At 38.2% G+C, this 15228-nt stretch overlaps 1 protein-coding gene across 3 annotated transcripts in view; it reads left to right on the top strand.

Moving 5' to 3' along the window:
- The first annotated feature begins 380 nt into the window (after positions 1–380).
- LOC139954018 (uncharacterized) overlaps positions 381–15228 on the top strand; it is a 48256-nt gene continuing 33408 nt past the window's right edge. Inside the window, exons 1-2 of one of the 3 annotated variants that reach the window (XM_071953651.1) lie at positions 381–487; positions 8935–9283. The gene's annotated coding sequence lies outside the window, so the exon portion shown is untranslated. Of the gene's footprint in view, positions 513–8934; positions 9284–15228 lie in introns of all 3 variants that reach the window. The other 2 variants (XM_071953650.1, XM_071953652.1) reach the window with 2 other exon arrangements.

Here is a 15228-nt window from a genome sequence, read left to right as displayed (position 1 = left end):
ACCAACACTCTTTTCGAAGAGCCATAAGCTCGAAAAGAAAAGAGTGGTGTTTCACTCTTTTACGTTCAGAGAGTACTGACGGTGCGAGTTGAACACAACATATCAAAGGCTCATGAACATAAACAACAACAGCAACAGCAACAACAACAAACAAACGGATCAACACTCCCCAAAACAAACCATCACACAAACAGACAGACTAAACAAATAGCAAAAATGCACGGTTCGATGCACATGATGCCCTCTTTTTCCCCAATACAAATTTCGTGTGCGCCTTTGGTTTGGTTGCCTATTTCTTGTGATGAGCTTGGGTTATGTAATAAACCACCAATGCATGACCATGGCTCGGTCGCCTCTCGGTGACCAAGCAAGCCACGAGTGAGTTCTGAATCCATCCTGTGTGTAAGCCTCTAATTATTGAGTGTGTTCTACCCCCGCTTGGTACAACTGCTGTGCGATTCACCCCTCCAGCCGAGGACTTCTATAGGTAAATATGCCCAGATACAACAATGGTAAGCCTGAGCAGTTCAAGATTGCTTCCATTGCGGTCATTCAGCATGCTTTAAATAAAAATGCTCTCTTACTTCATTACTCTACTAACATGCATGAGAAACTGTAGTTGTGTAACTGGAGGAAAGTGTGGCTTTTACATATATTGTATTTGGGTTTATGTATTGTTTTTTTTTTTATATGTGATTAGGGGTGGTAGGGGCCATTAATATGGAAAAAGGGTTCCATTATAGAATTGTTGAAAACCTACAACACCAACGAGATCGACGCGTTCTTTCCCTTGCTATTTAGTGGGGTGCAACTTTCTCAAAATTAGCTCCCCCTCCCCCCCGCCCCCCCCCCCCGAGCACTGGCATGGCAAACGGTGTGTGTGTGTGTGGGGGGGGGGGTTACAACCTTGTCAATCCTTCGTGACATCATGTCCATTACCATGACAACTGTTGAAGTACAAACACCCACGTAAGTCAGCATTACCATTGTACTCATTCCATGAATTCCCTCAAAATAATCAATCAGCTTTGTAGTCATTACTGGTGAATTTCAATCATAATGCTGGATCAATCATCCCAGTCCCAATGGCTTTAGCAAAGACCGAACCCCACACGAACAGTCCTGTGGTCCTGCATTGCCTTCTATAAATAAACCTAATTAAAGTGGACTTGGTTGATAAAAAAAAACTATTTGGGGTTAATCTTATTATGCGAAGTTTAATCAAAACAGAGCTGAGGGCCAAATTTACTGGCTCTGGGGTGGATTTCACAAAGAGTTAAGACTAGTCTTTATCTCGAGTTAGGACGAGTAAATCGTCCTAACTTAGGACTAGCCATACGTTTTTCATATCTCCTAGGATTGCCTAACTCTTTGTGAAATCGACCCCGTAGTTGTTTTTAATTTCTGCAGGGTTGACAATGGGTGTTGTGTTATATATAAAAAAAACTAAAAAACTAAAATTATATAATTTTTTTCTCAATAATTTCTCATTACTTTCTGCCAGCAATATTTAATATCATCTGTAGTGTCTTTCATCACAGAATGTTGAAACTTGTTACCGGGCGGCCTTTTGACCGAGGTCACAAGTCTTTGCATCATGGCGTCCTACGTTTAGTAATCTGCGCATGGTGTGTCTGATTGCTTTAATTACTGTAATGGTTGGGTCAACATTGACGTTCCTTTTTCTTTGGTCAAAGGCGAACAAGTATCTAGGTCAGTAAGACGTTTGACTTGGCCTCTGGGTCTTGAGGAGAACAACAATTGATCGAAGACATGGATATGAAAAAGATCACGTCATAAAACAAATGGGTAAAACGATCCTGTGTAAAATGCAGTCATTTTCAGAAACATACATATTTTTCAGGGAATATACCAACCTTTAACTGATATTACTGGAACCCCCTATGCGTGGTTTGTCCTGATCATGTTGAGGTTATAATAAGAATACTAAAGTAACTGGAAATAAATAAATAAATACACGGATTAGTGTTTAAAGGCAGTGGACACTATTGGTAATTACTCAAAATAATTATTAGCATAAAACCTTTCTTGATGACGAGTATTGGGGAGAGGTTGGTGGTATAAAACATTGTGAGAAACAGCTCCCTCTGAAGTGACGTAGTTTTCGAGAAAGAAGTAATTTTCCACGAACTTTATTTCGAGACCTCAAGTTTAGAATTTGAGGTCTCGAATTTTTTTTCTTTTTTTCTTTCATTAATATCTCGCAACTTCGACGACCGATTGAGCTCAAATTTTCACAGGTTTGTTATTGTATGCATATGTTGAGATACACCAACTGTGAAGACTAGTCTTTGACATTTACCAATAGTGTCCAGTGTCTTTAAAGGTACTGGACACTATTGGTAGTTACTCAAAATAATTGTTAGCATACAAACTGACTTGGTAATGAGATGGGGAGCTGTTCATAGTATGAAACATTGTGAGAACGGCTCCCTCTGAAGTAAACGTAGTTTTTCAGAAAGAAGTAATTTCTTACTAAAATAGTTGAATTGAATTCGAGACCTCAACGCCTAAGTTGCATGTAAAAGTTGCCTCGTGTGACAAGGCCTAAGAGTAGTTATCAAACGCCACATTCCCTTTAAGTTTCATTTATAAGACTGTCCACGCCTGACTATAGCATTTTCAGTTACAGGATGCAATACAGGCTTATTACTTAAGCATGCATGCGTCTGCTAATATACGTCATTTAAATAAACCTCTCTCTAGACGCGTGTGTATACACAATATTATTACCCTCGTAGCTTAGATATTCCGGGCGAGAATTATTTCTGGTGAGTTGTCACAGTTGCCATTCTGACGTAAAGTAAACATTAGATAGGAAACAATGAGAGGCTAGTTCACGAAGAATAACGAGGAATTTCTCGTGTCAGCCTTCCAGAGCGGCCGGCAAATATAAATAATATAGTCTTTAGGGAATAATAAACATTCTTATAAAGCGTATTTCACAATAAACCGTATCAATGCGCTTAATACATTTGTCCCCTGGAGTATAATATCTAGATACAGTAGACATTTCCACTAGGTCATTGGTCAGGTCATAAAACTCTGATGCGATGCGGGTATCCGTTTTTTTATCGGAACAAATATCCAGATCCCTGGTCATTTTGCCAATAGCATCCCTTTAATGTTTCTCAGCTCCCTACAGTACAGTCCCGACCTGCCGTGGCGCTCCGGAGACTTTTTCATTCATAATGCCAACCTCTACCCGCGCAGGTACCCATTTGTACCCCTGGGTGAAGAGAAGCAATTATAGTAAAGTATCTTGCTCAAGGACACAAGTGTCACGACCGGGATTCGAACCCACACTCCGCTGACTTAGCCATCAAAACTTGAATTCGATGTTCCTAACCACTCGGCCACGACACTCTACTTCATGAAACTTTGAATGAAGACAGTTCGAGTTGGCCACAAAAACTCAGAAAGTTTACATCTTGTTCACTGAGTGGGTTTACTGTCAACGGTTGAAAAGGAATTACATGGAGATAACAGGTGTGAGTTGTCAGACGAAAATGATGTTTTATTTTAGCTTTTTTCTTGAGTGGAGATTTCTCGTATTGTCCCTTAAATGATATATGTTTAAAGTTGCCATGGACAAAGTTTGTTATCGGCACCCCAGCAGCCGTTCTCACTAGTATCCAAATTTGGTAACACCCGGAAGTACTGGTACGGTCGTTTCACTTGCGATCAAACCATAGGTAATGTGGTTAACAAGTTCAGCCCATGCGGACGTCTCAACACATCCAGTGGATGCAAGAGTGGGGGTTAGTTAACTTTCACTTGTGTTCTCACTATCTGCCTTTTCCCGGGGAAAAACGTTTTACCCCGGGGTTAACTCCCTTAACCCTACACCCCTGAACAAGTATTTCCTGTGAATAAGTTATTTCCCGGGAAATTCCCGGGAGTGTTTTTGTAGTGAGAAATGATCGACCAAAAGTTCCTGTGAACTTCCCGGGTAATAATTAAATAGTGTGAATAACTCCAAAAGCACTCAGCAGGCTGTGTCTCACATCTTTAAATATTGATAATCTAAGAGATGCAATAAATGCATAAAATGTCTACTGCTTAAGTCATGTTGGAGTTCAATCCAAGACACCTGGGCATTTTTACCCGTGCATGATATCAATAAAAACCTTGATATAAAGTGCAGTCTTCCTTGAAAAGAACATAACTTCGGGGTGTTTGGGTAGAGAGCATATGAGCATAAAAGCATCGAATTCAAATTCAGGTGGTTAAGTCACCGAAGTGTGGGTTCGAATCCCGGTCATGGCACTTGTGTCCTTGAGCAAGATACTTCACTATAAATGCTACTTTTTCACCCAGTGGTATAATGGCTTCCCTGCGCGGGTTGATTTTGTGACATGTAAAAAGCATTTTGAGCGCTAGGTTTGCCCAAACTGTATCATTATTCTAACCTTTTCATTGTTATTTGAAGTTGCTTTTTTTTCAGCAAATTTGACTTTTAATTGAATAATGATTATAAAATAACATGTGAAGTCCGTCATGAAAATGATACTTACTAAAATTCGCTGGTGGAATAAAAAATTCCAGCTAGAAATAAAATCTGAACCTCGTGAAAAAAAAAAACATATTCTCGAAACAAATCATTGTTGCAAAATAATTTGTTGGCTAAATTTAATATTGTGTCTGCTTATACATGTCAATACTTCTAAACAATTTTACGGTGAATTTTGAGGAACAAATTTAGTCAGTGGAGCAAGTAGAAACCAATAAGGAAAATCTGATATCCAGTGAAGCACCTACAGCTAGAATGTTTCACCAGTCCGCATCATTTAATAAACTGTAATTAACACAGAAATGACGATGTAATGAGACGAACTTCACCTTTGGTGATTTCTTCAGCAGGGATCTCATGGTTCGTTTTAGCAGGCACCGTTGTTAGGCGTGCTTGTGAAACGCGGACCTACTGTCACGGCTTTGCTTACCTCCAGTTCTCCGCTTACGATGCAAGCGACAAATTATTGCGCTAGCTGTGTAATTGTAGAATACCTATAGTAACCCGGGCCCAACTTCATAAAGCCCGTAAGCTCAAAAGTTTGCTTAGCATGAAATTTCTTCCTTGATAAAAACAGGATTACCGTCCAAATTTCCACGTGATTTTCAGAATAAGCAAGCAACAGCTGAATACCAGTAACAAGCAATGTGCAACAAATGGCAATATGGTTGGTAATCCTGTTTTCATCAAGGAAGAAATTTCATGTTAAGCAAATTTGTGTGGTTACGGGCTTTATGAAATTGGGCCCTGGATGACTCACGCACACACGCCATCATTACATGCCAAGCCAGTGAAATAGTTTTAAAGGAACGTTACATAATTGGTAAGGCGAAAAATCGTGGAGATTATCAGGTTTACATAAAACTTACACCATCTTATGATGATGATGATGATAGAAGAATACATCCCTAGAAATATTACATTCTGAAATGTCATATTTTTGATGAGAAATAAATATATGGAGTTTATCGCTCACTGAGCGTTTTATTAGTATTTCTTTTTGTTGCATCAATGTCATGCAAAAAGTGTAATCGGTTTTGCACTAATTTCACGTGACCCAGAAGGCCAATCGATCTCGAACTTCTACAGGTTTGTCAGTTTATGTAGATGGTGGATTACATAAAGTGCTTACACTGCCAGCAACTGTTTTTGCTAGCAAAACCTATTCTGCAATGTTCCTTTAAAGTAGAAAAACCATCAGAATTAAAACGTATCATTTTACGTTTTGATTGTTTCTCGGCATGATCGGTTTATGACTTTTGATGCTTGTGCAAGTGGGGTTATATAGTTCTAGTTCATCATTGCTTTGTTTTAATATAAGTAAGCTGCAGCTGCTCTAGAAGTCACTGGATACTTTATTGTCAAAGACCAGTTTCCCAACATCCATGCAATAATAAATCTTGTGAACGCCTGGACTCAGTTGGTCATCGGAGAAGATTAAAAAAAAAAGTTTGCAAATATTTCTTTGCTTTGAATTTCCTGAGAAAGGCTTCAGGCCTGATGTCTTTAAATTGAAATGAAGTGAATTGCTTTATCCATCAGGTATAACAAACTAATACATGAACTTTAAATTCCAATTGTACATACAGCAACCGACTCATCACTGCCAAAAATCCATTTAGGGCCGTGATATCTCCCTATTAAATCACACAACACGAGCTATTTATAACATTTAAGTCGCATGTAAACAACACGAGGTAACAGACACCCCTTTGTTACTCCAGTGTTGGTATTTTTTTCAAATGTTGTAAGTTATACAAAATAAACTTTGGTCTAATGGTGTTAAAGGCAGAGGGAAAGTCAATAGATAAATGTGAGAATTTTTTTCAATTGAGTTCAATCGTGAGAACTGTCTTTCTCAGGTTCAAATTAGTGAGAAGCCACCTCTTTCTCAAAAGCAACGTTACTTCAGAGAGGGACTTTTTTCACAATATTTTATACGATCAACAGCTCTCCATTGCTCGTTACCAAATAAGTTGTTATGATAGTAAATAATTTTGAATGAAAACGTGTCAGCCTTTAAAGGCACTGGACACTATTGGTAATTACTCAAAATAATTGTTGGCTTAAAACAATTATTAGGTAACGAGCAATGAAAAGCTGTATATACTATAAAACATTGCAAGAAACGGCTCCCTCTGAGTAACGTAGTTTTTGAGAAAGAAGTAATTTCTCAATGAAAATACTTGAATTGAATTCGAGACCTCAGCTGAGGTCTCAAGGCATCTGGAAGCACACAACTTGTGCGACAGTGGTGTTTCTTCTTTCATTCTTTCATTACTTTCTCGCGACCAATTGAGTTCAACATGTTCACAGGTTTGTTATTTTGTGCATGTGTTGAAAAACACCAGGGTCATTGACAATTACCAATAGTATCCAGTGTCTTTAAGAGAACACAAAATTCATGCATGTTACATCGTCTAAGCTGTCAATGTAAATTTTAATTTTAGCGTGACTCGCTATTTCATATTATAACAAACATCATAGTTTATAATTTCTTTTTGGGCTTGAATTTGAGCATAACTTGATATCAAGTTTCATAGCGAGTAGATCTCAGCTGGGAATAAATCTTTCGGGTTATAAAAGTCAAGGTGGTTGAATCTTGAGGGAAACTGCATGGATCGTAGAGAAATAGGTTTACATTGTGTGAGTAAAAGAGTGGATTTTGTGACGTAGTTTTCGAGAAAGAAGTAATTTTTCAAGAATTTGATTTCGAGACCTCAGATTTAGAACTTGAGGTCTCGAAATCAACCATCTAAACGCACACAACTTCGTGTGACAAGGGTGTTTTTTTTCTTTCATCTCGCAAGTTCGATGACCGATTGAGCTCAAATTTTCACAGGTTTGTTATTGCATATGTTGAGATACACCATTTTCGAAGGCTTGTCTTTGACAATTACCAATAGTGTCCACTGCCTGTAAAAGAAAGAAAACATAAAATAAATGGACGGCAACTAAAAAAAAGAAGCGGGCAGGGACGCTTAAAATTTTTAATTTCCTCCTTTATCTTACCTTAAATGTGATTGCTGATATTATTCATGTTTTCTTATCGTATTGTTTCGCATAAATGAATTTAAGATTATTTTCGTTTAGATGTGTCGATTGCATTCTGAGTTCGAGGGGAATTCACAATCACCATAAAGGCAATGAACACCTCTCCTTAACTAAAGCTATTGAATTACTGTTGTTAAAGCTATTGTCAAATCCATTGACTGTGGTTTCAAAAGTTTGATTCTCAATATGTGTCCATTTCTAAGACTACTCATCAAGCGGTCATGCGGAGAGTAGTGTGAGCGTGTCAGTTGTGCGTTGGCTTACTTTCGGAATACAGTTGTCATGTCGGATAGAGAAAGTTCTGATGATGTTGCCTTGACGCTCTAGTTCATCAAGTGATGAAAATGCCTCCAAAACTGCGGAGTTTCTTTTAGAACTGCAGGACGACAACAATCTACACTTAGAACAATAGAGTGACGCCACAGAAATAGTTTAATTGACATGAAAGATTCAGTAAGTCAACAAAATAGGCTGAGGAGGATTTGAAACTTTGCATGGTGTTTGCGGTAACACCATGTAATGACTATCTCTAATGAGTTGGGGTGGTTCTGAAAAGAACCGTTGGTTTCAACTCGACGTTTCGATCAGTATGCTCTGATCGTCTTCTGAAGAAAGCTGAATAATTATCTACAGTACAATTTCGGTATACATGAAGTATTTTGTCTAAACTCTGTAAGGTAGCGATCGGGAAACTCATTATATTTCCTTGTTCGATCTAAACACTTGAAGTCAATCCTCAACTAATGGGTACTTAATAGTCAAACTGACCTGCATACAGACGCCATGTCATCTCAGTAGAATCACAACAAGTGTCTATGTTCTTTTTTTTGGGCAAAAGTGTGTTTGCGGTAACTCCATGTGTGCATTTTTTGCTGTGTAGATTTGTTTTATTTGAATGTGCCACAGCACCATTTAAACCTATATTCTTACAAATACACAAAATACACGAAACAAACCGCAGACTGGGAGTCAACGATCACAAACCATGGTAAATACAACAACTAAAAAACAAAGCAAAACTTACAGCAAAAGAAATAACGAACACAACAATTATTGTTAAACTGGCTACTTAAAAGGAAATGAGCCGCCCACTCCTTGGTTTTTAAACACCCTTAAAGCACAATGATTGTTTCGCATAAAGCCATCTCGCTTTATCGATTGTATGGCTAAGCACTTCTCACAATGAAGACACCGAACATAGCCAATGGCGCTCACCCCTCTTTTACGAATGGTAGACGTTTCCTTTAATATTCAACCACTGTTTTCAGTGAGCAAAATGTTTCCCCCTTTTCGCAGATGTATGCATTATTAATAACAGCATGGTTGTCATTCAATCTGTATTACAGGAACGTTAAAGAGCATCATCCACGTTGTCACTGAAGGATCCTTCCAGCCAATCAAATCAACCGTCTCTTAGGAACGGTGCGTAGGCGCACTATGATCCATCCTGATTGGTTGACACTGCGTATGTTCTCCCCCCGCGTTGGCTCTCCTGGGAGCCAATCAAGTTGTCGGATTCAGAACAGACGAGAATGGCCGAACGGCAAGATATAAAACTGAAGCGCCAGTTGGGAGAACTTTCATTTCAAGTCGGGTAAAAATAGCGCGGGGAAAGTACGAAACAGCGATTGCCTTTTTACAGCCCGGAGAAAAGGGGATCAAGACCGCAGACAAAAACAGGAGTTTCAAGCAAAGGTAAGGACTCTTTTTTATTTCATCGTTACCGTCAAAATTGCAAATGTGTTTTCCTTTACTGGCCACGAGTTTTAAACTCACCAAACGGGTAGCTATGTTGTTGTTTATATGATAGCATTGTTATTTATGTTGCACGTCTACGGGCGAACTTTCCTGATGCACTCTCAGACAAAAATTATTAGACGGTGGAAGATGGTCACGATGTTCAGATTTATAGTCAAACTTCTCAATATATCATGTTTTGCTTTGATACACGAGGAAGCACTATATTAACATCGGTAACTGTCAAAAGACAGTATCGGTAAATTATTGGATCCAACATTTTTCATCTCAAGATCAACACTAATTGTTTCATTCAGTCTCTTAAGATTTATCAAATTTTAAGAAAGAGTATTTTCATGGAAAATTTTCCTTTTGGATAATTGTTATATCAAGTAAAATTTTGTTGAAATTTATCTGTCTTTTCACTCTTGTGGAGTTACTCTCCATTGCCCGTCCGCTAATTTCAGAATTCCTACCTCAAGAAAACATTGTGACATCCTTATTTTCTTAAGAGAAAACTTGAAGACCTTTTGTTTAAACTCATTTTAGAAATAAACATCTAAGCACCAATCGGTTACGACACGTCATGGTTTTAAACTGCTGCCAATTTAAAAGTTCTAAGAATTTTGTTCCTCGGAGGGAAACAACCTAATAGTCATCGCAAATTCATTTTAACTTCTTCGTTTAAACAGGAAAGAAAACCCACTAAAATCATTCATAATCACTCATGAAGACAACGTAGAAGAAAAAGAAACAAATCGTTTTGCCGGATTCGCTGCGGAAGTTCAGTTTGCGCTCCAAAAATGGTATATCGAAACAAGACATGGGTACTGAATTCAATACTACTGACTCAACCTAGAAGAAACAAACAAAATCGTATTGCCGGATTTGCTGCGAAAGTTCAGTTTGCGCTCCAAAATGATAAATTGAACCGAGACTTCGGTACTGTTTGAGACTACTTACTGTTTTCAGTTTAAAGAAGATACCTTTCAGGACAACAGGTTGAATGTTTTGGAGCTCTAGATCTTCGGAAAATTGCTGTTGTCTTCGAAGATGAAAATAAATATACTATTTTTAGTTTTCTTGTAACGTATTTAACTCCGTGGGGAGACTTGTAGAAATCTCATCTCGTGGGAAACACATAAGAAAAAGCTGTTACAATTTCTCGATAATTTCAATCGTCAGAGCGTTGTTCATATTTATACTGTTGCATTTAACATCCTGTGGGCTCCCTGTATAATTTTCTGAATCTCATAGGAGGATTATGGGCTGTTTAGAGGCTGCTCTACATCCAACAAAATGAGCTTTAAATCTTCAATAGTCGGTCTTTTTTTTTTAAATACTATACAAGTTCAACACGGGGATTCACATCAAAACGAAACATTTAGGGAGGCTTTAGAAGTATGTGTCAATTGGCAAGAAGTGTTTTACTTCATACAATTCTCAATTCTATAGAGGCTTTATGCTTGGCTCTTCAAATTCAGTTCGCCAATCGTCAGAATTAGTTTGAAATCTTCAACATATTTTTCTGTATTTACGTAGATTAATCAAATATACAACATTTCTATCCGTCAAAATCCGTAGGGGTGTTTTACAGCTACTCACAAATTATCTTTGGAAATGTCGGATTGGTTTTTCAAGTTCAAAACCTTGCTTTTGGTTAAACGGCTTGTTAAAAAATTGAGTAATACATGTATTTCCATAAGTTTTGTTATTGTTTTGTATTGTTGTGCCGTCTTTGCTTTCGACTGAGATACGACAAAATATATCAGAAATATGTTTTTTAAATTTCCAAATATTGTTGTTGATTAGCGGCTTATTAACATTGAGTAAAACATGCAATCTCATAAAAAAGGAAATAGTTGAGCCGTTTTGGCTTTCGACTGATGAGATAAGACAAAACAAATAATTATAAATATGTGTTTTGTTTTTTAAGTTCAAAATCTTGCTTTCGATTAACGGCTTAATAGCATTGAGTTATAAAATGCGTTCTCAAAAAAAAAAAAAAAAAAAAATTGTCAGATAAGAAAAAAACATATTAATTTTTCGATTATTCAATTTCATGGAAATGAAAGTCTCGCTTGAAACGTAAATCCGTGATCAAGACACAAACTGGTAAGGATTGTTTTGATAGCGTGAGAAATGCTGCTTCGTTTTCCCCCCACTGGGCACTCGGTACATAAATATACGTGGTGTTGAATTGCAAGAGTGTTATCAAATAATAATTGGGGAGAAAAATTTATGAGGAGCTTTAAATCAGACATGGGTGATGCGGGGGGATTTAGGTGAAAAGACCTGTACGGCACGACAACGAGCAAATCCATAAAATCGCAAGCACTGTGTTCAACTTTGGCAGTGGACACTATTGATATTTACTCAAAATAACTAATAGCATGAAACCTTACTTGGTAACGATTAATGGGGAGAGGTTGATAGTATAACACATTGTGAGAAACTGCTCCCTCTGAAGTAACGTCGTTTTCGAGAAAGAAGTAATTTTCCACGAATTTGATTTCGAGACCTCAGATTCAGAATTTGAGGTCTCGAAATCGAGCATCTGAAAGCACCCAACTTCGTGTGACAAGAGTGTGTTTTTCTTTCATAGTTATCTCGCAACTTCGACGATCAATTGAGCTGCAATTTTCACAGGTTTGTTATTTTATGCATATGTTGAGATACACTAAGTGAGAAGACTGGTCTTTGACAATTACCAATAGTGTTCAGTGTCTTTAAATCAGACTTGGTGATGCGGGAGGATTTGAGTAAAAAGCTCTGCACGCACGCAGCATGTAAATCCAGCAAATCGCACGAATTGTGTTCAACCTTAAAGGGTTTGAGTACTTTTTTGTTCGACACAAAACACAATGTTTACGGATTTTCACTTGACTTACACGTTTGAAAACAAATTAATGGCATAGAAAGCCTTCCGTAAAACACCCTTTGCTGAGGTGCTGCCGCCGATTTCACAAAACTCTTCATAACTTAAGACTAATCTTAGGACTTAGGACGAGTCCCAACCCTGCACTGTAGCACGCAGACCTTAAGATTAATCCTAAGTTAGGACAAGTTACTCGTCCTAACTCGAGATAAGATGAGTCCTTACTCTTTGTGAAATCGACCCCTGTAGATTTGGAGAAATAAGGAAACAATTTTACGAAAATAATTTCCGTCTGTGGAGACGGACATTTTTTTAGCATGTATAAGCCCACGACGTTGTCTGGTACTGGTATTTATGCGACTCTCCTGAAAACATGGCTCTGTGATGTTCTCTTTTCTTTTTCTTCTCAAAATCTTGACGACTAATGTGGCTAAAACTTCTACAGGTATATTACATACACCTTCATTCACAGTAGGTGAAAAAACTTGATCTACAAATGGTATCAAAACCCTTTAAAGTAAGGCTTCGAAATAAATTTTGTTTAGCCGGATTACTGATCACATTTTAAAACCGATCACGTTTTTTTGTATTTTTAAATTGCAGGAAAAAAAAGATAGTAAACGTTTGGGACTTATTTTGATATTGCAAAAAATAGTTTGGGGAAATTATTCTCAATTTGTCCCCACACATTTAAGGGAGAGCTAACTTTTCGCAGTAAGATACCACCCTATAAGTATTTCCGTTTATCGACAAAAAAAAGTAGGTAAACAAAGCAGACGCCCTTACAAACCCTACTTGATTCATCTTACCGACACTAGACACTATTAGTAATTGTCAAAGACCAGACTATTCACTTGGTGTGTCTCAACACATGCATAAAATAACAAACCTGTGAAAACTTGAGCTTAGTTGGTCGAACCCACGACCCTTGCAATTCTAGAGCAGTGTCTTACCAACTAGACTACCGGGATTGCCCGGTAGCTATAGAGGCAGTTCGAATCCTATGTTTTTTGCAGCGGGTACCGCAACGATATAATAGATGTTGAATTTGCACCGGGTATAAAGAATATTAAGAAATAAAATAAAAGAAGCTTTCTAAGATGGAGAGGTAGACGTAATTATTAAATAAATCTCGAGTTAGTACTAATTTACTTACTTATCAAGTCCAAATCACTGAAAGTCTCGTCTTCGTTTCATCCACAAATGACCAAAATCATATCACGAATACTAGAAATTGAGTCATTTATCTTTGGGAGTCGTGCGTGGCTAATCTCGCTGTGTCTATACACGATAAGAGAGTACAAGTGTTGCCTTGCGGACCGTAAGGGCAACCTGCTCAGTAGTGTATGCCATGCAGATCATAGATTGTAACCGGGTAGCAATTTTCTTTTCTGCATTAGTACCTAATTGCAACTGATGTAATGCTCTTTCAAAGGGGAATTATTTTGTTCTTCTATAAAATCACTTCTATTTTTAACAGAGTTCGGGAGAGTTCTGGCCGGGTATAGAAGTGCGGGACGGGGGTGTTGGAATTTAAATATTAAACCAGAATATGGGCCTTCCGCCCGCGCCCCTTTGTTGCTGACAACAGCAAAAGCTTGGGTCGGTTTAGACCGTTCTTCCGGGAGTCGAACCCACACTCTGCTGCTGACCAGAGCTTTGGGGCCGGTGTAGACCACTCTTCCGGGAATCGAACCCACACTCTGCTGCTTACATAAACCAGAGCTTGGGTCGGTTTAGACCGCTCTTCCGAGATTCGAACCACAATCTGTTGCTGACATTAGAGCTTGGGTCGGTTTAGACCGCTCTTCCGAGATTCGAACACACACTCTGCTGCTGACAACACCAGAGCTTGGGTCCGGTGTAGACCGCGCTTCCGGGATTCGAACCCACACTCTGCTGCTATAATTAAACCAGAGCTTGGGTCCGTTTAAGATCGCTCTTCCGGGATTCGAACCCACACTCTGCTGCTGACAACACCGGAGCTATGGGTCCTTTTTAGACCGCTCTTCCACACACCCCGTACAATAAATAAAAGCTCGCATAACTGGACTTTATTGTATTATTTTAATACATTCTCTGCACATCGAATCAACAAAACAGCTATTATTTATTTCCCATTCGCTGTTCTGTCTCTCTATTTGCTCAAGTTATCGAAGGGGCAATGATTTTTGACAGTCTCTCAAGACCATAATCCAAAAATTCATGCAAAATCTGCACAGCACACGCAATGTGACACAATCCATTGTCAGTATAGCACTGATGACAGCGTGCTCTCCAAATGTAAACATAGGCATAATAATGATCTTATAGTCTCGAGTTGAGAAGGTTGTTACTTCAGCGACGTCGAGCCCTGTATAAATATTTGATGGAGTCAGATGTGGTGAGGTGATTAGTGGCTGCATATGAAGACTAGCTTGCTCTAATCAAGGCATGGATTGATACACTCAGCACTGATGAAGTTAGATATGCAAGCTATCGCTCTATAAGTCGTAAAGATGGATGATGTTTGATTTTACGAGTAATTTTAAAGGGCGGGCTACAATTTTTGCTTAGTTTTGATCGGCTTCTGTTCCTGGTGGTTGCTTAGTTTTGATCGGCTTCTGTTCATGGTGGTATATAGAGCGCTGTTGTTGCTTTTGCGGGGTTTGTTTCACTCTGGTTCTGTGTTTTGCTTTTCTACAGGGTCCCCAGGGAGAACAGTGTTTTACACTGATGGGGCTACCCTGTATAAATAATACTTAATACTAAAAATAATAATAATAAATAATAGTATTGGATTTAACTTCAACATTTAGTTTAGTTTTATAACGCTTTGCACTGTTTTATTTGCACAGTTGCGAAATCATGGAATAAAAAAACATACATATATATATATATAATGAATAAGGTAGATGGCCTTAGCTTTCGATCCAATTCGGACCTTCTTCTCTCTCTCTCTCTATATATATATATCAAATAATAAACCACAAGGGAAACTGACTGGGTACATTTTTAAATGCTTTTGGATTGAACAAAGAAAAAT

This window comes from Asterias amurensis, chromosome 22 (genome assembly GCF_032118995.1).
Source record: "Asterias amurensis chromosome 22, ASM3211899v1".
Classification (NCBI taxonomy): domain Eukaryota; kingdom Metazoa; phylum Echinodermata; class Asteroidea; order Forcipulatida; family Asteriidae; genus Asterias; species Asterias amurensis.
The sequence above is the reverse complement of the archived record's forward strand: the minus strand, read 5'-3'. Positions and strand labels throughout refer to the sequence as shown.